At 38.3% G+C, this 26,296-nt stretch overlaps 1 long non-coding RNA gene across 1 annotated transcript in view; it reads right to left on the bottom strand.

Annotated features, from left to right (window-relative positions):
- Positions 1-1,016: 1,016 nt before the first annotated feature.
- LOC138440551 (uncharacterized) overlaps positions 1,017-26,296 on the bottom strand; it is a 460,131-nt gene continuing 434,851 nt past the window's right edge. The window contains exon 4 of the long non-coding RNA XR_011257076.1: positions 1,017-1,122. This is a non-coding gene — a long non-coding RNA (uncharacterized lncRNA). The remainder of the gene's footprint in view (positions 1,123-26,296) is intronic.

Here is a 26,296-nt window from a genome sequence, read left to right as displayed (position 1 = left end):
CTGGTTTGATCCCTGGTCCAAGAAGATTCCATATGCTGCAGAGCAATTTAAGCCCAAGGGCCACAACTACTGAGGCCCAACGCCAAAGCCTACAATTCAGAGCCTGCACGCTGCAGCTCCTGAAACCTGAGCGCCCTGAGCCCACGCTCAGCAACGAGAAGCCACATAATGAGATTACCGAGCACCGCAGATAGAGAGTGGCTAGCACTTTATGCAACTATGGAAAGCACACTCGCATCAAGGAAGACGCAGCACAGACCAAAATAAAAAGCAACAAAATAAAATCCCTCTATCTGCAAAGGAAATTGGAGTTGTAAAATTTAAAGTTTTCCCCCGAAAGTTACTCTAAGTATATAGTTTTACTTGTAGATTTTCTCAAGTACTAAGGAGGGAACTATTGTCAGGCTTAAAAAATATTTCCAGAAAAAAAAGGAAAAAAAAAAGAGTAATAAGTACTTTCATTTTACTTTAAGTAGCCAGAATGGTACAAAGACAACCAAAAGAAAATTCAAGGTAAGGAAAATTAAAGTCCAGTATTGGTAAAGAGGGACTTCCCTGGTGGCTCAGATGGTAAAGTGTCTGCCTACAATGCGGGAGACCCAGGTTCAATCTCTGGGTCAGGACGATCCCCTGGAGAAGAAAATGGCAACCCACTCCAGTATTCTTGCCTGGAAAATCCCATGATCAGTGGAGCGTGGTAGGCTACAGTCCATGGAGTCGCAAAGAGTCGGACATGACTGAGAGACTTCACTTTCACTTTCATTCATAAAGATACTATAAAATGTGCAAGTAAGTAAAATACAATAGTATTCAAAGTTCATAATATATCCTGATCATGTGTTATCACAAGGAAATCTTTCATCATTGAAGAAACATGAAGTATTTCCAAAATGTAGAAAAATCAATTAGCTAAAACAATACCCATTCATAATAAAATTTCTCAGTGAGTAGAAACAGAATTATCTCAGTAAAGGGCAACTATAAAACAAACAAACAAAAAATACATAATGACTTACATTATTCTTCATGGTGAATTATTAGAAGCTTTTCAAGGAAAAAGGAAGGATGTCCTCCTGCATACTTATACTCCACATACTGCTGACATGTAAAGTCCCATACAGTCTGAAAATACAAGTAAAAGCAATCAAGAGCACGGATGTAAGAAGAAAGAGGTAATCTGTATTTACATGCAGACAGTGTGTGTACATAGACAATTCAATGATATCTACCACACAAACATTGAAACTAATAGTTAAATCTAACACGGTGGCAAAATACAAGTCCAGTATAAAAATATAAGTGCAGTTGACCCTTGAACAACTTGAACTGCATAGGTTCACTCATACATTAGTATTTTTGAATCAATATACTGGAAAATTTTTTGGAGCATTGCAACAGCTTGAAAAAGAACTCATTAAAAACTCATAGACATACTACATAGGCTAGAAATATCCAAATATATGTGGACAGTAGTTTATACTTTTACAGGCATAAGGTAAGTGAAATTTAAAATCCAATTAATGATGTGTTAGTTTTTGTTCTGTTTTGTAACTTTGTTTTCAAAAAACTGCATGACTTTCCACTTTTCTCCCTTTCCCCACCTTTTCCCTCCACTTCTTTCTCCCTCATTCTTAATTGAAGAAACAGTGTATCTGCCTGTTTCCGCAGGCGGGTTTTTTTTTAAATGTAAACAATATTTCCAAAATTGTTTTATGAATATAACTGTAGTACTGTATGCCATAACATTTTACAGATTCATTCATTAGTGGATATGCTTGACCACTGTAAAGTAACCACATTGTTGTTATTATCAATGCATGAATTGTTATACCTGTAATTAAATATGAATTTCTGTTTCACATTATCTTTTCATTTTTGGTGTCAAGTATTGGTCATATGTATAACATCTATAGTGTTTTGTATCATATAAGACAATATTGATGGAGGTACTGACAAACAATTAATCTTGTAAACAGATGATGTACATTGGTCGTATTGATAAATACAATTCCATAAATGTATTTTATCTTCCTTACAATTGTCTAACAGGACTCTTTTTTACTGTAGCAATAAAGTTAAGTTAAAACTATTTTTATGACAAGCAAGGGACCAAAAGTATGCAAAACTATCTTAGAAAAGAACAAGAATAGAAGACTTATGTGACTTCCTTCCCAGGTTTTCTGTAAAGCAGTTAATGCAGTTGGTATCAATGTAATGATAAACAAATCAACTATTAGGACATTGTAGAAAGATCAGAAAGAATCATAGGGCTGATTCTCTATAAGCATGCTACAACTATTCATTGGGAATAATAGTCTTTTGAAGAAATTCTGCTAAAATATTTAAATAGCTATGAGGAAAGAGAAATAAGCCTCAAACTATAGGTCATATCAAACAAAAATTTATTTGTGCACAATTCTAGACCTAAAAACAGGAGGCAATATACAAACTTTCTAATGGGAGTCACGTGAGAATACCTTCATGACTTTGATATAGGCCACAGATTCTTATTCAAGATACACATACATGGACGTCCCTGGTGGTAGAGTGGATAAGACTCCACCTGCCAATGTGGGGGTCACAGGTTGGATAACTGGTCTGGGAAGATTCCACATGCCTTGGGGCAACTAACCCCATGCACAACTACCGAGCCTGTGCTGCAGGGCCTACAAACCACAAGATCCCACCACAGTGAGAAGCCTGAGCAATGAGAGGGCAGCCCCTGCACACGGCACCGAGAGAAAGCCCTCACACAGCAGTGGAGACCCAGAGCAGCCAAAAATAGGTTAACTTAAAAAAAGATACACATTCAGAAAACCAGCAGTCACATAAAATGAAAACTTCTGCTTATCAAAAATAGCATTCAAAAACTGAATAAGAACACAGAAGTAAAATGTGTATTAGACAAACTCTCTCTTGAACGTAATTTCCCACAACAGAATAATAATTATAATAATAGGGCAAATCTAAAAAATGGACAAAATACTTGTGCTGTCACATTACAAAAGATGATATAGAACTGATTGATAAAAATCAAGAAAAAAGTGCTCAGTATTAACAGTGACCAGGAAAATGTAAATTAAACCTGAAATTCAGTACCATTTCACACTCACCAAAGAACATTATAAAACTGACAAGGTTTACAATATGTTGGCAAGGATGTGGAACAACTGGATATCTAATATAGGAGGCTGTAAAATAGCACAGTCCCATTTTTAAAACAATCTGCATTTGCCAAATAAGTCCATTTCAAGCATTTTTACAAGAAAAATTAAAATTTGGGTACACAAAAGACCTCTACAGTATGTTACAAAACAACATTGTTTATAATAGTCACACAACTAAAAGCGATCCAAAAAGCCAAGAGAAGAATGTATAAGACAATTTTGATATATTCACAGAATGCAATAATCATCAGCAATTGAAAAAGAACAACCTACTTGATACTCGCAGCATGAATAAATCTTAGAACATCATGCTGAGTAAAAGAACTCAGACAACAAAAAAATATATGTCCTATATGAATGAATTATTGGAAAGCTAAGATCAAGCTAACTTTATCATGTTAGACATCCTGACAGTGGTGGATTTGAGGGCTGAAAAGAGGATTGATTGAAAATACGAACAAAGGAATTGTCTGAGATGATGGAAATGTTTTCTATATTGATTAGATGGTGGGTTATAAAGAGAAATACATTTGTCAAAACTCAAACTGTATATTTGTTATCTATCCATTTAACTGCATTAAAAATATTCTTTAATAAATTAGACAGAAGCTGTAAATACATATTTCTCCAAAGAAGATACACAGATGGTTGTGAGACATATGAAAAGATGCTCAACATTGCTAATTATTAGAGAAATGCAAAGCCAAACTCAGTGATATCACCTCACATTAGTAAGAATGGCCACCATTAAAAAAATCTACAAACAATAATAACGGAAGAGGGTGTAGAGAGAAGGGAACCCTACTTCACTGTTGTTGGGAATATAAATTCGTACAGCCACTATGGAAAATAGGATGGTGGCTTCTTAAGAAACTAAAAATAGAACTACCATATAATCCAACAATTCCACTTCTAGGCTTATTTCTGGAGAAAAACATGGTTTGAAATGACACACGCATCCCAAGGCGCATTGCAGCGCTTTTACAATGGCCAAGAAACGGAAGCAAACCTAAATGTCCATCAACAGATGAGTGGATAAAGACTCTGTGGTGCTATACACAGTGAAATCTCACTCAGCCATTGAAAGGAATGAGAGAGCGCCACTTGGCAGCAACATGGAGAGATCTGGAGATTATAACCACACGTGAAGTGAGTTAGAGAGAGCAAGAAAAATATCACATGGGATCTCTTCTATGCAGAATCTAAAAATATGCAATAAACTTATTTACAGAACAGAAGCAGACACACAGAAAATGAACTTAGGGTTACTGGAGGGGAAGGTAGTAGGGAGGGACAGCTAGGAGTATGGGGTTGACAGGCACACACTGCTGTATTTAAGATAGATAACTAATAAGGGCCTACTGTGCTGCAGCGGGAACTCTGTTCAATACTCTGTAATAACCTAAATGGGAAAAGAATTAGAAAAAGAATAGATGCACGTATAGACGCATTATATGTATATATATGATGGAATCATTTTATTGTATACCTGAAAATAACACAACATGGTCAGTCAACTATAATCCCATATAAAACAAAAACTCAAAAAGGAATAAAGTCAAAATAAATGAAACTGGTGCAATTGTAATTGTCTCAATGTATCTTTATACGTGACAATATTTATAGGCACAATATATATTTGTATAGCAATGTATAGAAATAACAACGAATATTAAGAGGAAAAATTTTAATTATGGACAGCTAAGATATTATTTTTTCCCTATAAAGCTGAACATAATGTGTAAAGATGAACATTTTTAAAATTAGAAAAAGAAATATATGTGGTGAAAACTTTAATTACTGGGGTTTGAAGTAATTGATATTCTTTCTCATCTACTTCATAATTTGAACTCAATTAAATGATACATCTATACATCCAGGAAACAAATGGAAACATCTCTTCTGTTACTTATGAAGCCCGGCTTGAGAATGTAAGTTAGGCGAGTGAGGACAGTGGACCCTGGAATATCCCACCCTGAATTAAAGGCCTGTGTTTACCTAGTGAGTGTCAGGGCCAGCCAGCCGCCTGCCCCCGGCCCGCGGGTGGGGCACTTCCCCCTGAAAGGCCTGAATGCCACCAGGAGATGAGCACGCAGGATGGCTTGAGGAAAGAAAGCTTTCAAAACAGAAGATGGATGGAGGGAGTGTGGAGGCAGGGGAATAAGGAAGTAAGTGAGAGAGGGAGAAAGGGGAAAAAAAGAGGCTCAGCGTGGCTTAGGCTGACGGAAAGATTTGCCAGAACCATCAAAATGTATAGCCTGGAGAAGTCTAATTAAATGTGCTTCTTTTTCAGCAAACTGCTTCAAAATGACTTAAATATGATGTCTTTAGGTAGGCTACACGTGCTCCAATTTACCAGAAGCACTCCAGCTCCCTTTTTCTGATACTGGATTTAAATCGTGTATTTATTTTACCTGTCAGGCACCCACTGGCACTGCTAATTATTACTCAGATAAATAAGTCTGGATCTGTTGATAGCAAATGAAACTAGACATATAAAAAATAAAAGATATTGACAAAGTTCGGATTTATTAAGAAAAGGTATGATTTTGGAAGCTTTCTTTCTGTCTGCCTAATTATTACAGTTGTCTCTATTTCAAAGGCCCTATACTGTCTGCTGAATATTCTTTTTGTCATTTATCTATACTATGTTTACTGGCCACTAATAATGGAAAGAATTCTTCACTCTAGGAGATGGTCTTTCCCCATATCTAAATAATAGGTGACAAGCAAGCAGGTGAGACAGACCTTGACAGCTGCAATCTGTATCTTCCACACTGGTTTAAAATGGCTAGTAAGTGGGCAGTGAAATCCATCTTAAAAACTATCGAAGGTGATTCCTGCTATTTGAGGAAAGTTTCAGAATCTGAGTTACATCCAGAAATGATTCCTGAAAACATAGTTATGTTGTGGTCCCAACACTTCAGTCCTCTGCAGCTTCACCTCTCATACTCTGTGCTGTGTTGGTAAGACAGTCTTTTGAGGCTTTGAAAGTGTGTCTGTGACTTAAGAGTCTTTTCTCCCTTTGGCAGTCAGTATATTTTATTTAAACAGTGGGCTTCAGCACCGTGCTGATTCCTTTGTAAATTGGAGGAAAGCCTTTGGGTTAAAATAATCTAGTGAATCAGTCCCTATTCAAGCTCTATTTTTATGCCCCACAACTTTAACATTAGCTTTGATCTCTATAACCACTTTATGTACTTCTTCACATTATTTAACTTCCTTTTCATTTAATATGAAAAAGAATCTTCACAATCACTTACCATAGCAACCACTGCCGAAGTAGATTCAAATGCCAAGACTGGCACAGAGCTCACAGCTGATCTAATCATGCCAAGCAGTCTGCAGCATGGCCCTGTGTGCTTACCTTAAGGCTTTTGTATCCTGATGAGAACAGTGAATGTACCAGAAGTGGAATTTGTTTTTAATCAGCACATACAAATATCACCACTGTCATCATCATTATCAACAACAATGATAACAGCAAAACTATCTGGAGTGCTTCTATATAGTCTCCAATGCTATATTCATGGAACATTCTATTCCACATTAAATTGTGAAAGATCGATTACATAATGATAAAAACATGTTACCAATGCCTATACCATATGCACACATACACCATCACTGAGTGGTGTGCAATACACAAAGGAGAAAAAGACATGTAATGTGTGTGCGTGTATATATATATATATATATATATATATATATATATACACACATATACGACTTCCCTGGTGGCTCAGACGGTAAAGTGTCTGTCTACAATGAGGGAGACCCGGGTTCGATCTCTGGGTTGGGAAGATCCCCTGGAGAAGGAAATGGCAATCCACTCCAGTACTATTGCCTGGAAAATCCCATGGACAGAGGAGCCTGGTAGGCTACAGTCCATGGGGTTGCAAAGAGTTGGACACGCTGAGTGACTTCACTTTCACTTTCTTTCATATACATATATATATACACAGACTATTCATAAAATTATAAACAGATCATTTTAAAAAGGAACATGATTTAAATTTTTTTATTAACTGGGTGACAACATATTATATATTGTTTCTACGCATATATATACATGGTTTTAACATACTTTACTTTTCAATTTCTCTTTATTGTTTGCTAGAATCCTTTACTTCATTTATATTGCTTTTGAGGTCTTCTATTTTTCCACAAAAACTTCATGCAGCTGATTATAGAAAGGGTGGCTACGTTTTCTAGTGCTATCTCACCTTAAGATGCAAGGAATTTTACTCCTCCCCTTTTCCTACTCTTCACTGAAACGCACACACACATATGCGCATGTGTGTATCTGATCTATCTCTATGTGTAGATGAGGTTTTGTCCTAGTCCCTGAAAAAGCATCTATAGCAAGAGAAATACAATCTGTATTCTCATGGAACTTGAACTATTTTAGGGAGATAAACGTTAGATATAATAACAGATTTCAACTGTGATAGTTGCAGTTCTCACTTTCACCCAACTGGATGTTTATTAATTTGGTTTTGGAGAAATTAAACTAATTAATTTGCTTGTCCTCCAAAATTTACATGTTTTCTACTCATGTTGACATTTGATAAGTTGGAAAAGAAGCAGTACAATATCAATTGATAAAAGGCGTGGGTGGAGCTTTCTAATACGTCTTTGATACCAAATAGTGACGTTAATGATAAATTTCAAAGAGAGTGACATCAATAATAATTTTCACAGAAGTATTTCTGGTTTTAAAATACTGAAGGAAAGATGAAGTGTAAGTTTTGGATTGTGAGTCATACAGTTAATGGTGACAACTTGCTATGGAGATTATTTTTTAAATCGAATATGATACAAAAGGAGCTGTTATGTTAAAAAATGTTACATTGTGTACACTTAAAAGTAAGTTATATAGGACAAAAATCAATGCTCCTGAAGCTCCTAATTTTCAGATAATTGGAAAATTAGTGCATTTATTTTTAAACGCAAAAAATAAAGTGAATAAAAATGCCTAAAAGGCAGGGGGGAGATCAAGATGGTGGAGAAAACGTGGAACTCACCTCCCCACATGAACATGTCTAAAACACATATATATGTGGAACGATTCTCATGAAAAGTTAATTGGAAATAGTAGAAGCACTCCTGTATAAACTAGGATACAAGAAAGATATGCATGTAATTAGGTAGAACGGAAGGAAAGCATCAGGTCAGGACCTGTGTGCCTGGCAGGGGACTCAGGGAAAAGGGAAACCACTCACGTGAACACTTACCCTGAGGAGAAAGTGGCTTGAGCCACAGACTGTTCATCCCAGTTCTGGGCTCCTAGGCAGAGGAGACAAGCCAGCCCTGTTGGCTTCTGGAAGAACCACTGGGGCAGAGAGGAAGGCTAGAGAAGGCTAGACTGCCCTCCTGAGGGAGGTGCAGGGGCTGGTTTGGCCCCGGGCAGGGCATAGGGGGGTCTGCCTTAACAGCAGCTACTTGCATGAGCCCCCAGCCCACCCCGTCCCAGATGAGCAAATGCCCAGCCCAGCTCACTCCATGTCACAGCCTGGCCCTGTCCCTAAGGCGGCCAGGACTTAGGAAGAGCCTCTACCTAGACATGCAGAGGCAACCTAGGGCATAACCCAGGTTGGGCAGGGCAGCCACTGTGGGCACTAACTCAAGCAGAGCCGCAGAAGCGCCCCAGGCTTCTGAGGACAGCAGGGCCATCAGAATTCCCGTGACCATCCTGTGCCCCAGCTTGAGTGGACACTCCAACCCCACTCACTGCAAACCACAGCCTAGTGCTCCATCTGCGGTGGTCACCACTGGGGGCAATATATGATCAGGGGCTACGTCTAAGTGAAACTGCAGATACCTACGTGGGCAGAACACTGGACCTCTGAAAGTGCATAGGCCCTACATGCTTCTGGAATCCCCTTTCTTAGGGGAAACCGTCCTGGTAAGCTGGAGAAGGAAAAACGCAAACTTGAAGGGATCAAAGGCAGCTCAAGCCCGAGGCTCAGGGCTTCGGCTCCAGCCAGTCGGGACCAGCCCCTTCCCCTGACAGACTGATGATGGGCACTGTCCCGCCTCCCACTCCTACAGTGGGCAGCTCCTCCATCACCAGCACCCTCGACCAAAGTGGCAGCTGCCAGCCCTCGGGGGAATGACGTGACTGGCATCAGCATCAAATGTGGCCCTCCCACCAGAGGCACTGAGCGTAAGGAGTCTACACAGGGATGCTCCCCCATAAGAACACCCCTCCAAGATTGCAACAGGTAACTTTCACCTAAATCATAGAGGCAGAGAATAAGAAAGAGGAATCACTCTCAACTGAAACAGCAACAAAAAAACCCTGAAAAAGTCATGAAATAGAAATTTAAAATTCACCAAAGAATTCAAAACATTGGTAATAAAAATTTTTCTTACTGAATTAGGGAAGAGAATTGATCTAAACACAGCTCATTTAAACAAGGAACTAGAAAATATTGAAAAGATCTGATAAAAAATAGTTAATTCAATGTTTGATATAAAATGATCAACTGATGCAGAAGAATGAATAACATCACATCCTCTTAAATTAGAAGAATTAATATCATTAAAATGTCTATACTATTCAAAGTAATCTACAGATTTAATGCAATTCCTTCCAAAATACCCAAGACATTTTTCACAGAAGTAGAACAAATAATTTTATAGTTCACCACTAGTGCCCATATGAAACCACAAAAGATAAGAAATTGCCCATATGAAACCACAAAAGATAACAAATTGCCAAAGCAATCTTGAGAAAAAAGAAAAGAGCTGGAAGCCTTTCAGACTATTCTACAAAGCTACACTAATCAAAAGAGTATAGTGTTGGCAAATAAAACTGGCACACAGATCAATGGAACAGAATAGGAAGCTCAGAAATAAATCCGTGCACCTACAGTTAATTAATCTACAATAAAGGAGGCAAAAATATACAAGTAAGAGAAAAACAGCTACTTTAACAAGCGGTGCTGGGAAAACAGGGTAAAACAATGAGATAGAACAGTCCATCACACCATATAACAAAATAAACTCAAAGTGGTTTAAAGTCCTCAATGTAAGATGGAAACCTTAAGCTCCTAGAAGAAAGCATAGGCAGAACACTTTTTGATCCAAAAAAAAAGTTATGATTTATGTTCAACCTCCTAAGAAAAAGAAATAGAAGTAAAAATTAACAAGCAGGACATAATTAAACTTACAAGTTATGCACAGCATAGGAAACCATCAACAAAATGAAAAGACAACCTACAGAATAGGAGAAAATATTTGCAAATGATGTGACTGACAAGGAGTTAATATCCAAAATATACAAAGAGCTCCTACAACTCAATATCAAAAAAATAGTAAAAAAAAAAAAAATAAAAAGAAGACATGAACACACATTTTCCAAGAAAATATACAGATGGCTAATAGTCTCATGAAAAGATGTTGAACATCACTAATTAAAGAAATGCAAATCAAAACAACGAGATATCACTTCACGCATGTCAGAATGGCTATTATCAAAAAGCCTACAAATAGCAAATGCTGCAGGCGGTGCAGATAAAAGGAAACCCTTGTACAATGTTGCTACTCAGTCTCTATGTTGTGTCCGACTCTTTTGCAACCCTATGGACAGTAGCCGCCTGACTCTTCTGTCCATGGGGTTTCCAAGGCAAGAATCCTGGAGTGGGTTGCCACTTCTTTCTCTAGGGGATCTTCCTGACCTATGGATCCAACTTGTGTCTCCTGATTGGCAGATGTATTCTTTACCACTGAGCCACCTGGGAAGGCTTGTACACTTTTGGTGGGAATATAAATTGGTTCAGTCACCATGAAAAGCAGTATACAGTTTTCTTAACAGCAAAAAATTAAACATATGATCCAGCAATTCTACTACTGGGTATATATTCAGATAAAGTGAAAACAGTAATTTGAAACATCAATGTGAAAAGATACCTGTACCCCAACGTTCATAGCAGCACTAACAGCCAAGTGTCCCTCAACAGATGAATGGGTGAAGATACTGTGTGCATATATGCAATAGAGTATCACTCAGCCATAAAGACTGATGAAAATCTACCATCTTCAGCAATGTGGATGGACCTAAAGAACACTATGCTCGTTGGAATAAGCCAGACAGAGAAAGACAAGTACTGAGATCACATATGGAATCTAAAAAATATCCAAACGAAGTGAAGTGAAGTGAAAGTCTCTCAGTCATGTCTGACTCTATGACCCCAGGGACTATACAGTCCGTGGAATTCTCCAGGCCAGAATACTGGAGTGGGTAGCCTTTCCCTTCTCCAGAAATCCAAATGAATGTATAGCACAAGTAATAATAGCTATATCTTATAATAATCCATAATGGACTATATTAAAAAATACTGAATTACAATGCTGTACATTTGAAACTAATATTGTAAATCAACTATACCTCAATAAAAAGAAAAAAAGAACACGAAAGGCAATAACCTGCTGAATAAAAATAGCTATGCTTTTAAAATGTGACGTTAACAAAAGAGAAAAAGATATATTTAAGTAAGTCCTTGAAAGGTTGATTAGAAGTAGGAAAATTGAAAGCACGGAAGTAATATGTGAAAGATGGACAGAGGGATAGTGTTTACTCACCTTTAAACCTTATCATTTAAAAGAAGAAGGCAATGATGATGATATTTCTGAGAAAAAATTGCTTTCCCTTTGAAAAAAGAGTAAGAGCTAGATACTGACATTAAAGACGTGTATGAGGAGTTTTCCAACCATAAGGTTTTGATGTGGTTGAATACCTGCTATTTCCATTATGCTGATGAGAACATCTCTTAAAACAGACACAGTCTCTATTGAAATAATGATATCACAGCTCACAATGTCCGTAAACAAAGTGCAAGAGGCTCACACGTATGATTAGCACATTTCCCTTCACTCTAATTCAAATAGAGGCTTTGTCTATAGAATAAATAGAGGTGAAAAAAATCCTTTTCCTTCGGGTTTAGTATTCAACTTTCAGTTTATATTCGGAGAAAAGCTGTCTGTTTATGCGAGGTTATTCATAGGCTTCTTTTCATTTAGGTGACCTGAGCATTTCTGTGGGCTAAATGGCAACCCACTCCAGTGTTCTTGCCTGGAGAATCCCAGGGACGGGGGAGCCTGGTGGATTGCCGTCTATGGGGTCGCACAGAGTCAGACACGACTGAAGCGACTTAGCAGCAGCAGTAGCAGCAGCGGTGGCGGCAGCCTGAGTGGCTCAGAGAGTAAAGAATCCACCTGCGGTGCAGGAGACCAGCGTTCTATCCCTGGGATGGGAAGGTCCCACGGAAAAGGGAAAGGCAACCCACCCCAGGATTCCTGCCTGGAGAATTCCATGGATAGAGGGGCCTGGGGGCCTAAAGTTCACAGGGTTGCAAAGAGTAGGACACGACCGAACGACTAACATTCACACTTTCAAACATTTCTGTAATACTAATTTCACGTAAGTCTGCTAAAAAGAGTGATAACACAGTTTGACTTGTACACAGTAACCTTATTCAGAATATGATTAATTCCACTATGCAAGCTGAGAAAGTACAAGAATCACAAGCTCCAAGAAGTCTTTTGTGCACTTCCTCATTTTGGAAACAGACACAGATGTCATTTATTACCAGCTCCTTTTCTGGACCTCACTGCCCAATTGCCTTCTCTGATATTCCGATTCCTAAATATGATATTCACATTTTACTTTGCTCTATATAGATAATAAGAAGCAACTTGGAATTTGAACATCATAAGACAAATAAAAATTGACTTCGTTTTAAACACTCTTCTGTTCCATTTTATGATTTCATAAAGTTTCTTTGATTTATCAAAACAGAGTTTGCAGTCAACTTTGAAGAGGTCATTCAAATTAAAACTGCTCCTTAATTACTAGAAGTTCCTTATATACTGGAAACACAGAAAGAAAAAAAAATTAGGACTTATTTGAAGTTGAGTATCTTACTAAGTTCAATGGTACTTGTAGAAAAATTCCCTATAAGGAAGTTTCCCAAGAAACAGACTCTCAAGTTAAAGATCAGCATGGAGAAGGTTTATTAAGAAGTGTTCTTGAGATAACCCCCTGTGGAAGAAACAGAACTGGCCAGAGGTGAAGGAGGGAAGTTACACTGTCTCAGTGAAGGTCTCAGATGACATCAAGAGGAAATGCAACCTTAGTACAGACTACTGGAATTATTCCATGGGGGTCATTAGATATAAACTGATCTGAGATGGGGATATCACTTTGGGAAAAGCAATTTCTTTTCAGCCAAGATGGTGGTAGAGAATTTTGAAAGCTAAGGGCCATTCCCAACTCCAGCTGTGAAGATGGATCTGGGTGGCTCATCAGTGTTGAATACAGTCCTCTCTTTGAACAGCTTGTGAATCAAATATCCACCTTCAGATAGTGGTGTTGGCTGAATACCCCTTGAAAATTAAAGACAAATCCATACCTGGATTGAGTATCTACTCCCATCAAAATAAATCACTTCCCCTTCATGTGGAAGGGGTGCAATATAGTCAACTTGCCTCTAAATGGATCGTTGGTCTCCTTTTTGTATGCTACCTTATTAGGACCGCAGCCTTTGTATCTCCTACTGGGCAGTAGGGCATTTGGCTACAGCAGTAGTTATATCTGCCCTCGAAAGTATTAATAGGAGCCTGTGATTCGGGGCCTATGTATAGCCACTATTCTCACCACATAACAACTGTGCTGACACAGAAGTGGCCTGTTGATACTGACCACCAGAACCACCGGTCTACCCTATTGTTTACTGGCCCCTCTGTTACAGATACGCTATGATGGATGTAAAACATTTTCACTATAAGAACCCCTTCTCATATATCAATCTACACATTTTTACCCCAGAGTTTATTTTCTCTCATTTTATTTTTTATATTTCTCCCTCCAGTTACCTGACCAGGGAGTCAAGCAATTTGCTGCTCACGAGTGTACATAAATTTTAACTTCAGGTCATTCCCCCTCCACATGGGTACAACACTTAAAGCTGTACTCAGCTTGAGAATTTCCTACAAACCATTATCTTTTAAGACCCTCTTTTGTTGGGGCTATATTGTGGTCACTGGCCATGAATGACAGTGGCTTCAGGGGACTAAGCTAATCCACCCTTGAACCAAATTTAGGTGTGGCCTCCCTATCAGCTGGTGATAAGAGATCAAACTGTCAGATTCATAGTCATGAATTTAACAGGCACTGAGGCAACAGTAGAAAGTCTGGGAGTCTGCGATGTCTGTTCATGCAGCTTGTACGTGTCCTCTGGCCCTGATTATTATCCTTATGCAGTTTCTAGCCTATAGTTGCTTGCTGCTGAGCCTGTCCAACTTTATAAATACGCGAGTCTGCTAGAAATTGGCTCAAAACTCTTTTGACTGCATAGTTACTTGGTGTAACTGTGGTAAGTCTATCTTCACCAGGGCTTTGTAGCCTGCAAATGACTATTTTTTTTCAAATGTCTGTAATTATTTACTAAAGATGAAAGCATGAAAAGTGTTAATCACTCTGTGGTGTCTGACTCTTTTGATCCTATGGAATGTAGGCCACCAGGCTCCTTTGTCCATGGAAGTCTCCTTGGGTTGCCATTCCCTTCTCCAGGGGATGTTCCCAACCCAGGAATCAAACCCAGGCCTCCTGCACTACAGGAAGATTCTTTACTGTCTGAGCCACCAGGGAAGCCCTGCATTTATTTCAGAACTTGAAGGATATGTACTGTGATTCTCCTGCTGGCGTTTGTGATAAATTTCTCCTGGTGTCTTTTCTTGGTGTGGAAAAATTGGAAGGCGTAGGATTTGCTGGATCACATGGCTGAAGCTGCTTGGCCACTTGCCCTGCAGTTTGGGCCTGTTATAAAGTAATTTCCTCTCTAAGCCTGACACCTGGAAATCTTTTGTGTCACCTGGTTTATGGGTTAGAACAGTATTGTCAGATTGAATCCAAAGAGTTCTAACAGACATTGTATATATCACTCTTTGTGGTGTGAGGGTTCAAATGAAACAATATATGCTTTATTTTGGAAGGATTATCTGGCATCCCCAGACTTCTGGACCCTAACATAATCAAATGATGTAATAGATACTTAAAGCGTCATAAGATTCACTTCTCACATCTAGAGTATATATGCTTACCAGGTACTCAAAAGTATTAGTCACCTCTGGCTCATCCTGTGAAATTTGCAGTTGTGAATGTAATGGCTCAGTGGGATTGTCTGTAGGATAGCAAGCTGGTACAAGTCTCCTGGCAGATGCATTTGCAAGGAACGTGAGAGCCCAGTTGCAAGATTACAAGTATATAATATGTTCCATTTCAACTGAATTTGAAATGTTTTTGATTACCCTTTCTGATAAAGATGGAAAACAATACATTTTCCAGATCAGTAGCTGCACAGCATGTATCTGAGGTCATGTTGCCCTCTTCGAGCAAAAATACCAGAGGACAGATAGAGGAATTAAAAGATAAGATCCCTACCGCTGCATTCCTTAGACTTATAAGGGCAGCACTAACTTCAGTCTTTGCTCTCAGAATTTTATATTGTTTTCATTTTCTATTGTGGTCCAGGTCAGAGAGAATTTCCAGTTTTCCAACTGGCTTTCCCTATAATGAAAGTCCTTATCCACAGTCCCTGAACTACCCCCCACCCCCACCCAAATATATAAAACTACCAAGTATGTGTGATCTCATTATACCTTTGGATAAATGTATAAATAGCATATTTATGCCACATATTTATTTTTAAATGTATAAATAACATCTTATAGAACTAGGAAAGTGCTCATTCTGTATGTCCACAGATTTAATGTGAGCTGGACATAAATCACAACTCAACTGTCACCTTGCTCCCACATGAGTATTCTTTAACACTGATTCTGAATCACTGATGATGCTTCAGACCCCCAGTTATCACTATCAACTAGGAATCCGTATCAGTCCTAAAAATTGCAGCTTCCCTTTTGCCAAGTATATTGTTATCTGAATAAGTAATTACTATGTATACTTTTAACTGTATTTGAGGATTCTTCAGTTGTTTCCATGCTTGGAAATTGTTCTACATTCAGAATCTCAACAGAAAATTATGGTCATTTTCTTTTCCTTTTTTTTTTCTTTTTTAACATACACACACAGGGATTTGCTAAAGTAACACAAGTCCTGCACACTTTTATCCTCGTTTTCTCCACTGTTACATCTTACCTAGGGTGGTGAAGTCGCTCAGTCGTGCCCGACTCTTTGCGACCCCATGGACTGTAGCCTACCAGGCTTCTCCGTCCATGGGATTCTCCAGGCAAGAGTACTGGAGTGGGTTGCCATTGCCTTCTCCAGGGGATCTTCCCGACCCAGGGATCAAACCCGGGTCTCCCGCATTGGAGGCAGACGCTTTAAGCTCTGAGCCACAAACAGCAAGTTTTTATAACAATGTGTTCTGATAGTATTGTCTGCCACATGTGTAAATTAGTGTAACTACAATCATAACATCTTTCTGTCCCCTGAAATCTCCCGCCTGCTACACCCTTAGTGTTCCTCAGTGTTCCGACCTTTGAAATCTACTGATCTGTGTTCGATCTTTGCAACTTTACCATTTAAAGAATATTATAGAATTGGAATTATACAGAATATGATCTTTTGAGATTGTCTTCTTACGCTCAGCATAATGTGCTTCCGTTATATTTAAGCTACTGCTTAAACCAGTGTCACACTTTCTATTACTGAGTTGTATTCCATGGCATGGAAGTAACACAGTAAAACACTGACTTACTGAGGGACACGCTAGGTGTTTCCTGGTTTTGGCTATTACAAATAAAGCTGTTCTAAACAATCGTGTACAGGTGTTATATGACCATAATTTTCATTTCCTGGGATGAATACTGAAAATAAAATATATATTTTATGGCAAATATATGTTTCTTTGCACATAGACCACCAAACTATCTTTCCCAGAGTGACTGTGCCATTTTAACCATTTTATATTCCCACCAACCATAAGATATCCAATTTTCTACATCCCAACCTTATCAGTACTGAGTAGGGTCATATTTGACTCCACTTTCTACTTCTTTGTCTGCTATTCAATGAGTATGTTGCAATTTCTTATTGTAGTCTTAATTTGCAGCTCCCTAATCATTTGTGATGTTGAAAATAATCATTATATTACACATCCCCTATACTCTCCCCCCTCCCCCTTAGATATTTATCGCCATTTTCAACACACTCTCCCCTAGATCTTTTCATGTGCCTAGCATATAAACACATTCATGTCCTTGGCATATAAGCACACCTATATACTCTCTTTGGATTTTCTTTATCTATTAAATTTTGAGATTTATATATTCTAGATCAAGTGTTTTGTCAGATATACAGTTTGCAGGTACTTTCTCTGGGTCTGCAGCTTGGTTTTTTGGCCTCTTAACAGTCTTTGCAGACCAAAAGTTTTTTTTCTTTTTTTTTTTTTTTTTTTTTTTACAAAACCAAATGTATCATTTTTCTTTTTATGGAGTATGATTTTGGTATCTAGTTTAAGAACTCTTCCTTAGCTCCAGTTTATATCAAATATTTTGGCAGCAATACATTTTAAGGTTTTTTTGCAAGTATGAAGTTCAGTGGAGTTCTTTTCTTTTTATGGTTTGTTTTTTATTTTTGTTTTCCTACAAATACCCAATTATTGAAACAATGATATTGAAAAGATTGTCTTTTATCCACTACATTATGTTTGTACCTGTCTCATAAATCTTTTTTTCTGTATTCCTATGAGGATACTTCCAAGTTTCCTTTTTTGGTCCATAGATCTATGTATCTAGCCCTGGATAAACAGCTGCCAAATTGATTTATTCAAAACTCAAACATAACTAAAGGCTTACAATGACCCCCACTAAAATGTACATTCAAGACAAACTACTAAACCTTTGCAAAAACAGGGGTTTTGTGGTCTTTTGACTCACTGTATCCGTGTTCCAATCTTCCTAAGCTTTCATAATAGCTGAGGTTTCATAGTAGCTGGTTTTCATGAAAACCAGTATCACACCATCAATTAAGGGGGTTGGAACTGTTCAAAAAGGCCTATTCAAGAACACTGACACTGTTTAAACTCTCTCACATCTCCTTAGAAAATCCGCATTTGCAGAATATTATTTTAATTTTATTGGACTATACTTGCTATACAATATTATGTTAGTTTCTGCTCTACAGCAAAATGCATCAGTATAAATTGCCAACATCCACTGGATCATCAAAAAAGCAAGAGAGTTCCAGAAAAATATCTATTTCTGATTTATTGATGATGCCAAAGCCTTTGACTGTGTGGATCACAATAAACTGTGGAAAATTCTGAAAGAGATGGGCATACCAGACCACGTGACCTGCCTGTTGAGAAACCTGTATGCAGTTCAGGAAGCAACAGTTAGAAATGGACATGGAACAACAGACCAGTTCCAAATAGGAAAAAGAGTACATCAAGGCTGTATATTGTCACCCCACTTATTTGACTTCTATGCAGAGTAGATCATGAGAAATGCTGAGCTGGAGGAAGTAGAAGCTGGAATCAAGATTGCTGGGAGAAACATCAATAACCACAGATATGCAGATGACACCACCCTCATGGTAGAAAGTGACAAAGAACTAAAGAACCTTTTGATGAAAGTGAAAGAGGAGAGTGAAAAAGTTGGCTTAAAGCTCAACATTCAGAAAACTAAGATCATGGCATCTATTCCCATCACTTCATGGCAAATAGATGGGGAAACAGTGGAAACAGTGACTGACTTTATTTTTCCGGGCTCCAAAGTCACTGCAGATGGTGATTACAGCCATGAAATTAAAAGACACTTATGCTTCAGACGGAAAGTTATGACCAACCTAAACAGCATGTTAAAAAGCTGAGACATTACTTTGCCAACAAAGGTCTGTCTAGTCAAGGCTGTGGTTTTTCCAGTGGTCATGTATGGATGTGAGAGTTGGCCTATAAAGAAAGCTGAGCACCAAAGAATTGATGCTTTTGAACTGTGGTGCTGGAGAAGACTCTTGAGAGTCCCTTGGACTGCAAGGAGATCCAATCAGTCCATTCTGAAGGAGATCAGCCCTGGGTGTTCACTGGAAGGAATGGTGCTAAAGCTGAAACTCCAATACTTTGGCCACCTCATGCGAAGAGCTGACTCATTGGAAAAGACCCTGATGTTGGGAGGGAGGAGGAGAAGGGGACGACCGAGGATGAGATGGCTGGATGGCATCATCAATTCGATGGACATGGGTTTGGGTGGACTCTGGGAGTTGGTGATGGACAGGGAGGCCTGGCGTGGTGCAGTTCATGCGGTTGCAAAGAACAGAACATGACTGAGCGAATGAACCGAACTGAAGTGATACATATACATAGAACCTCTTGTTTTGGATTTCCTTCCCGTTTAGGTCACCACAGAGCACTGAGTCGAGTTCCCTGTGCGATACAGCAGGTTCCGATTATTTATCTGTTTTGTACATGGTACCAAGAGTGTATAAACGTCAGTCCCAACCTCTCACTCCATTCTACCCTCTCTTTCCCCCCTTGGTATCCATTAGTTTGCCCTCTACATCTATGTGTCTTTTTCTGATTCTCAAGTTTATCTGTACCATTTTTTTCTAGATTCCACATATAAGCAACATTATACAATATTTGTTTTTATCTTTCTGACTTCACTTTTTTTAATATAAATTTATTTATTTTAATTGGATGCTGATTACTTTACAATATTGGTTTTGCCATACATCAACATGAATCCACCATGGGTGTACACGTGTTCCCCATCCTGCATCCTCCTCCCACCTCCCTCCCCATCCCATCCCTCTGGGTCATCCCTTTGTATGACAGTCTTTGGGTTCATCCACATCTCTGCAAATGGTCCGACTGTGCTCCTTTTCATGACTTAGTGATATTCTATTATATATATGTATGAAATCTTCTTCATCCAGTCAACTGTTAATGGACATTTAGGGTCCATGTTTTGGCTGTTGTAAATAGTGCTGGAATGAATACTGAAGTAGATGCATCTTTTTAAATGATGGTTTTCTCTCTGTATGTGCCCTGAAGTGGATTGTTAGATCATATAGTAGTTCTAGCTTTAGATTTTTAAGGAACCTCCATACTGTTCTTCATGGTGGCTGTACCAATTGAAATTCCCACTAACAGTAAACAGTATAGGAAGGTTTCCTTTTCTCCACATCCTCTCCAGCATTTATTGTTTGTAGATTTTTTGATGATGGCAATTCTGATGGGTTTGAAGTGATACCTCACTGTAGTTTTTATTTGCATTTCTCTAATAATGAGTAACACTGAGCATCTTTTCATGTGCTTGTTGGCCATTTGTATTTCTTTCAATAAATGTCTATTTAGGTCTTCTGCCCATTTTTTCACTATTTTTTAACTGAAAGAGTTGTTTGTTTTTTTTTCCCTGCAAGAAAAAATCCCTATCTCTAGGGTATTTGTAACAAACAATTTGATATAATTCTTTAACATTGCAGCTACCTGAAACTGCATTACAGTTGAAACATACAAGTCCTTGAAAAAAAATTAAAATTAATACCTAGGCAATGGAATGTGCATAAGGAGCTTAGAATTGCCCTGGAATGTTCATGAGAAACTTAAAGACTGTGTGGGTCCGTGATGGTACACAATCCAGAAAGCAGGAGAACGCGCCATTCACTCGCCACTGGCCGACCCTGATGCAGAGCTGTAATCTTCTTAAGCATTGAAAGCATCCCTAATAAAAAATACAGCTCCTCAGCAAAGAATAGAAGGCCTATCGGCTCAAGTCATTTAAAGAAATCTCTGATTAACCATTAGCTGACTAATAAGACATTTGAGCAGAAAACCCCATGGCCACATGCTACAGTAAATGTACTGTGTAGGGTTAATCCAGAATAATCACTAAATCAACAAAGAGCTAAAACAAGAAAAACCAATAACAAGAATAATAACAAAAATCTGGCCAGAGGGAGAACAGAGTGTCTGATTTCCAGAGTGCTCACATTATGTCATCAACGATACCCAGTTTCCAACCAGACATGATCAAGTTCACAGAGAAACAGTCGAATATGTTGCATACACATAGAATCAAACTAGTCCAAAAAATCTGTCTCTTAGGGGGTATAGAGACTTTAAAATAGCTAATAAAATTATGTTCAAGTAACTAAAGGATAATATACAAGGAACCAAAGTATGGACATAATACACTGTGAAATAGAGGATGGATAAAAAGATATAAATTATATTAAACCAAAATGCAAACTCTGGAGTTGAAAAATACAATAACCAAATGGAAAATTTACTAAAGACCAAAATAAATGTTTAAGAAGAATCAACAAGCTTGGATATAAATCCATTGAGATTATCCAGTTTGAGAATCAGAATAAAAATAAGATAAAGTTGCTGAACCATAGAGACCTGTGAAAGCTTGAAGTGTGAAGTAGCTCAGTTGTGTCAGCTTCTTTGTAACTCCATGGACTGCAGCTTGCCAGGCTGCTCTGTCTATAAAATTCTCCAGGCAAGAATACAGGAGTGGGTACCCATTCCCTTCTCCAGGGGCTCTTGCCCACCCAGAGATCGAACCAGGGTGTCCTGCATTGCAGGCAGATTCTTTACCATCTACCATTAAATATGTTAAACTAAGTATAACAGTGGCCCCAGATAGATAGAGGGGAAATAAAAGGGAGTAGAAATTTGTTTGAAGAGATAATAACTGAAATGTCCCAAACTTGATGAAATTGTTAATCTATGTGTCTAAGTAACTCGACAATCCGCAAGCATAATATACTAAAAAAGATCCACAGTCACTTCTGGCTTCAGTTCCTCTTGTAAGGAACGTGAAAGTCAAATTCCATCCTAGTAACAAGTAAAAGCTGAACAGACTGAAAATTCAGCTTTTACACAGGTCTGTATAGTCAAAGCTATGGTTTTTCCAGTGGTCATGTATGGATGCAAGAATTGGACTGTGAAGAAAGCTGAGTGCTGAAGAATTGATACTTTCGAACTGTGGTGTTGGAGAAGACTCTTGAGAGTCCCTTGGACTGCGAGGAGATCCAACCAGTCCATCCTAAAGGAAATCAACCCTGAATATTCACTGGAAGGACTGATGGCTGAAACTGAAGCTCCAACACTTTGGCCACCTGATGCAAAGAGTCGACTCATTAGAAAAGACCCTGATGCTGGGAAAGATTGAAGGTAGGAGAAGGGGACGACAGAGGCTGAGATGGTTGGATGGCATCACTGACTTAATGGACATGAGTTTGAGTAAACTCCCAGAGTTGGTGATGGACAGGGAGGCCTGGTGTGCTACAGTCCATGGGGTTGCAAAGAGTTGGACACAAATGAGCAACTGAACAACACAGGACAAACCACTGCCCCAAGACTGGAGAGAGGGACTGGCCGATACAGAGAGCCTTGGTTTACTGCAGCAGAGACTCACCCACAGAAACCAACATCGGAACCTGTGCCAAAGTAGGAAAATCTGGATTGTTATTGATAACTTGCTGAAGTATCAGTGTGTAGAAATATGAGAGTTCAAAAGGGACCCACATTGTTGTGAGATTTATCTCCAGGAATCTGACCAAATTCCCATTGTAAGTACTGAAGAAAACTCCCTCTTGTTTCTGGCAGGGGAAGGAGAAAAGGAACAATTTTGAAATATGCCAGAGTACTCTGTTCTTGAAAAGGCTTACCCTCAGGGGAACCAGTCTATCATGCCAGAGTATTATCAGAGCCAAAATTACCTGGGGAAGGGAAGCACTTAATTCCAGCCTGTGCCACCTAGAGGGGAGAAAAACGGCGAGAGACACTTGAGGAGTTCATTTAAGCACATATGCTTTTGAACTTTACATGTTCACAAATCCAGAGGCACAGCCTCACTAAAAGTCTGAGACCTAATCACAGGACTGTAATAACACCCCCTCTCCTCACACCTCACTGACACATCACTAAAGGCCTATTTACAGCATTTTCTTCTAACCAGTACAGCTGTTCTCAGCATAGCAAGAAATAAAAGAGTTCCAAAGCAGAGCAAAAGTGAAAAGCAAGCAAACAAAAACACCCACAATCTGAAGGGACAGAGCAAGCTCTGGAACCAAACATGGCTGTGACGTTGGAAGTATCAGACCAGGGACTTCAAAACAGCCATGATAATTATGCTAAGGACGATAATGGATAAAGCAGAGAACATTTAAGAGGAGACAGACAAGGTAAGCAAAAAGATGGAAATCACAGAGAAAGAACCAGAAGGGAGTCTAGATATAAAAACACTGCAATAGCAATTAAGGATGCCTTTGATGGGCTTATAAGTAGACTGGACATGGCTGAGGAAATCATCTCTGAGGCAGAAGATGCATCAAAGAATCCTCAAAAACTGAGGAGATTAAAAAAAAAAAAACAAAACAGAATATTCAAGAACTGTATGGCAGCTACAAAGGGCCTCATACGCAGGTAATGGGAAAACCAGAGGTGATGAAAAAGGAAAAGGAACAGAAAAAATATTTGAAGCAATAAATGTCTGAGAACTTCCCGCAATTAATGTCAGACACAGTAAGTTCAGAAACATCAAAAAGGGTAAATGCCAAAACACCTACACCTAGGGATATCATTTTCAAAAGACAGGATATCAAAATTTTTATTACTAAGTGAAAAACGCAGGCTACATACTGTGTGATTCCAAATATATGGCATTCTAGAATAGGCAAAACTACGGATATGATAAAAGGATCAGTGAGTCCAGGGCTGGTGATATGAAGGGTAAACAGGCAAAGCAAAGAGGATTTCAGGGCAATTAAAATATCCAGCATGATATTATAATAATGGACATGTCAGTAGACATTTGTTCAGACTTGTAAAATGTACAACACCCAGAATGAACCCTGAACTAAACTAAGGTATTTAACTATGATATGCCAGTGCAGATTCACCTTTGGCTTTTTTTTTTTCCCTAAAGATAAAAGGGACCATTGTGACCCATGTGTGATGCTTACTATGAGTGGGTGAAGTCGCTCAGTCATGTCTGACTCTTTGCAACCCCATGGACTGTAGCCTACCAGGCTCCTCCATCCATGGAATTCTCCAGGCAAGAATACCGGAGTGGGTTGCCATTTCCTTCTCCAGGGGATCTTCCTGACCCAGGGATCAAACCTGGGTCTCCTTCATTGCAGGCAGACGCTTTACCCTCTGAGCCAGAGGGAAGCCCTGATGCTTACTATGGGGGAGGCCATATATATATGTGGGGATAGAGAGGTATTGGGAAATCTCTGTACCTACCTCTCAATTTTATTATAAACACAAAACTACTCAAAAAAGCCAAAATCTTGAAAAAGAAAGAGAGGTCCACATTTAACATAAATACAGCATGGACGAACTGCCTAAAACCAAGAACAATAAGAAAACAATTCCTTATCACACACAAGAAGCCCTTGAACATTAAAAACTCTTATCCAGAGACCAGGAGGTGTGGTGTGACAAATTAAACACACTGAAAGAGAAAGACTGTCAACAAAACTCTGTGCACAGTGTCCTTCAAAAGCGAAGGCTAGACTAAGCCATTGCCAGGTAAAGCAAGACGGGAGAATTAGTTGCCAGCAGATTTACACTAGTAGAGATTCCAGCAAGCAGAAATTTTAGGAAATCTTTTCTAAGTGAAACAGATGAAAGCTAAAGGACAATTAAATTCTCACAAAGAAATAAAGAGTACTGGTAAAAGTAACTACTTAGGTAACTTTGAAAAAGTAAAATATATTTTTTGAACATATGGTCCAAATGTAAGACCTAAAACTCTAAAATTAGAAGAAAACATATGAGTAACTTTGTTACCTTGCATTAAGCAAGGGTTTCTTAGATGTGATAACAAAGACATATATGTCAAAAGAAAAAAATAGTAAAGTAGATGTAAAATCTTTTGTGCTTCTAACTATACCATCAAGAAACTGAAAGCCAGCCCCCAGTACAGAGAAAACCTTTGCAAAATCTTATAGTTGATAAGGTGCTTATATCCAAAATATGTAAAAAACACTTGCAATTTAATAATAAAAACATAAATATTCCTATTAAAGTAGGTAACACATTTGAATGGACTTTTATCCAAAGTATATACAAAAATGGCCAATACGCATGTGAAGAAAAAAAAGTTAAACACAAGGTAATTGCAAATGAAAACCATCACATACCACTTCGTATTACTACAATGACTACAGTAGAAAAGACAGTAAAAAATGTTAGAAATTGGAACATTTATACATTAATGATGACAATGTAAAGTGGTGCTACAGAAAACAGTTTTGGTGGTTCCTCAGAATTACCACATGATCCAGAAATTCCACTTCTAGGTTTATGCCCAAGAGAAATGAAAATTGGTATTCAAAAAACAAACTAACAAAGATACCTGTACACGTTCATAGCAGCAGTATTCTGAATGGTCAAACAGAGGAAACAATGCAAATCTCCAACAGCTGATAATAAGTTAATAAAATGTGATATATTTATGCAATTGAATATCATTTGGCTATCCAAAGGAAGCATTAATACATGGTACAACATGGATAAACCTCAAAAATGTTATCAGTGAAAGAAACAAGTGACAGAAGGCCACTTGTTCACGTTTCTATTTATGTGAAATGGCCAAAGCAGGCAGATGTGTTTGCGTAGGGTGAGGAGGTGGGGTGGGCAGAGAATGGTTCCTAATGTGCATAGCACCTTCCCATGGAGTGATGAAAAATTTCTAAAACTGTATTCTGTCAACGACTGCACAACTCTGTGAACACACTAAAAACTTTAAAAGAATTGATTTTTAGCATGTTAACTAAACCTCAATAAAACTATGTACGTACTTTTCTTTGTGATCACTTCCCTGGGTCACTAGAGTTACTTGGACTCTGTGTTGTTAGAACATATCATCTATGTTGCTATTCTAGCATTTTTTTTTATACTGAATCTAAATTATTTACATAACTGTCTCCTTCCTGTAAGATCTTATCATCCTGTAAAGTTCCTGTAAGTCAATTTTTCAGGTGTTCTCTGTACTTTTATCTTAAGCACTGTACTTGGAAGTTTAAATGATAAAGGACTAGCTTCTTCAGCATTTCTTGAAAAAGTCATATTGTTTTTTCACTTTTCTCCATGAATATCTATTCTGACATATTATCTGTAGAACAAAATTATCTGAAG

The sequence above is a fragment of the Ovis canadensis genome, chromosome 5 (assembly GCF_042477335.2).
Source record: "Ovis canadensis isolate MfBH-ARS-UI-01 breed Bighorn chromosome 5, ARS-UI_OviCan_v2, whole genome shotgun sequence".
Taxonomy (NCBI): domain Eukaryota; kingdom Metazoa; phylum Chordata; class Mammalia; order Artiodactyla; family Bovidae; genus Ovis; species Ovis canadensis.
This window is presented reverse-complemented; position numbering and strand designations above follow the sequence as displayed.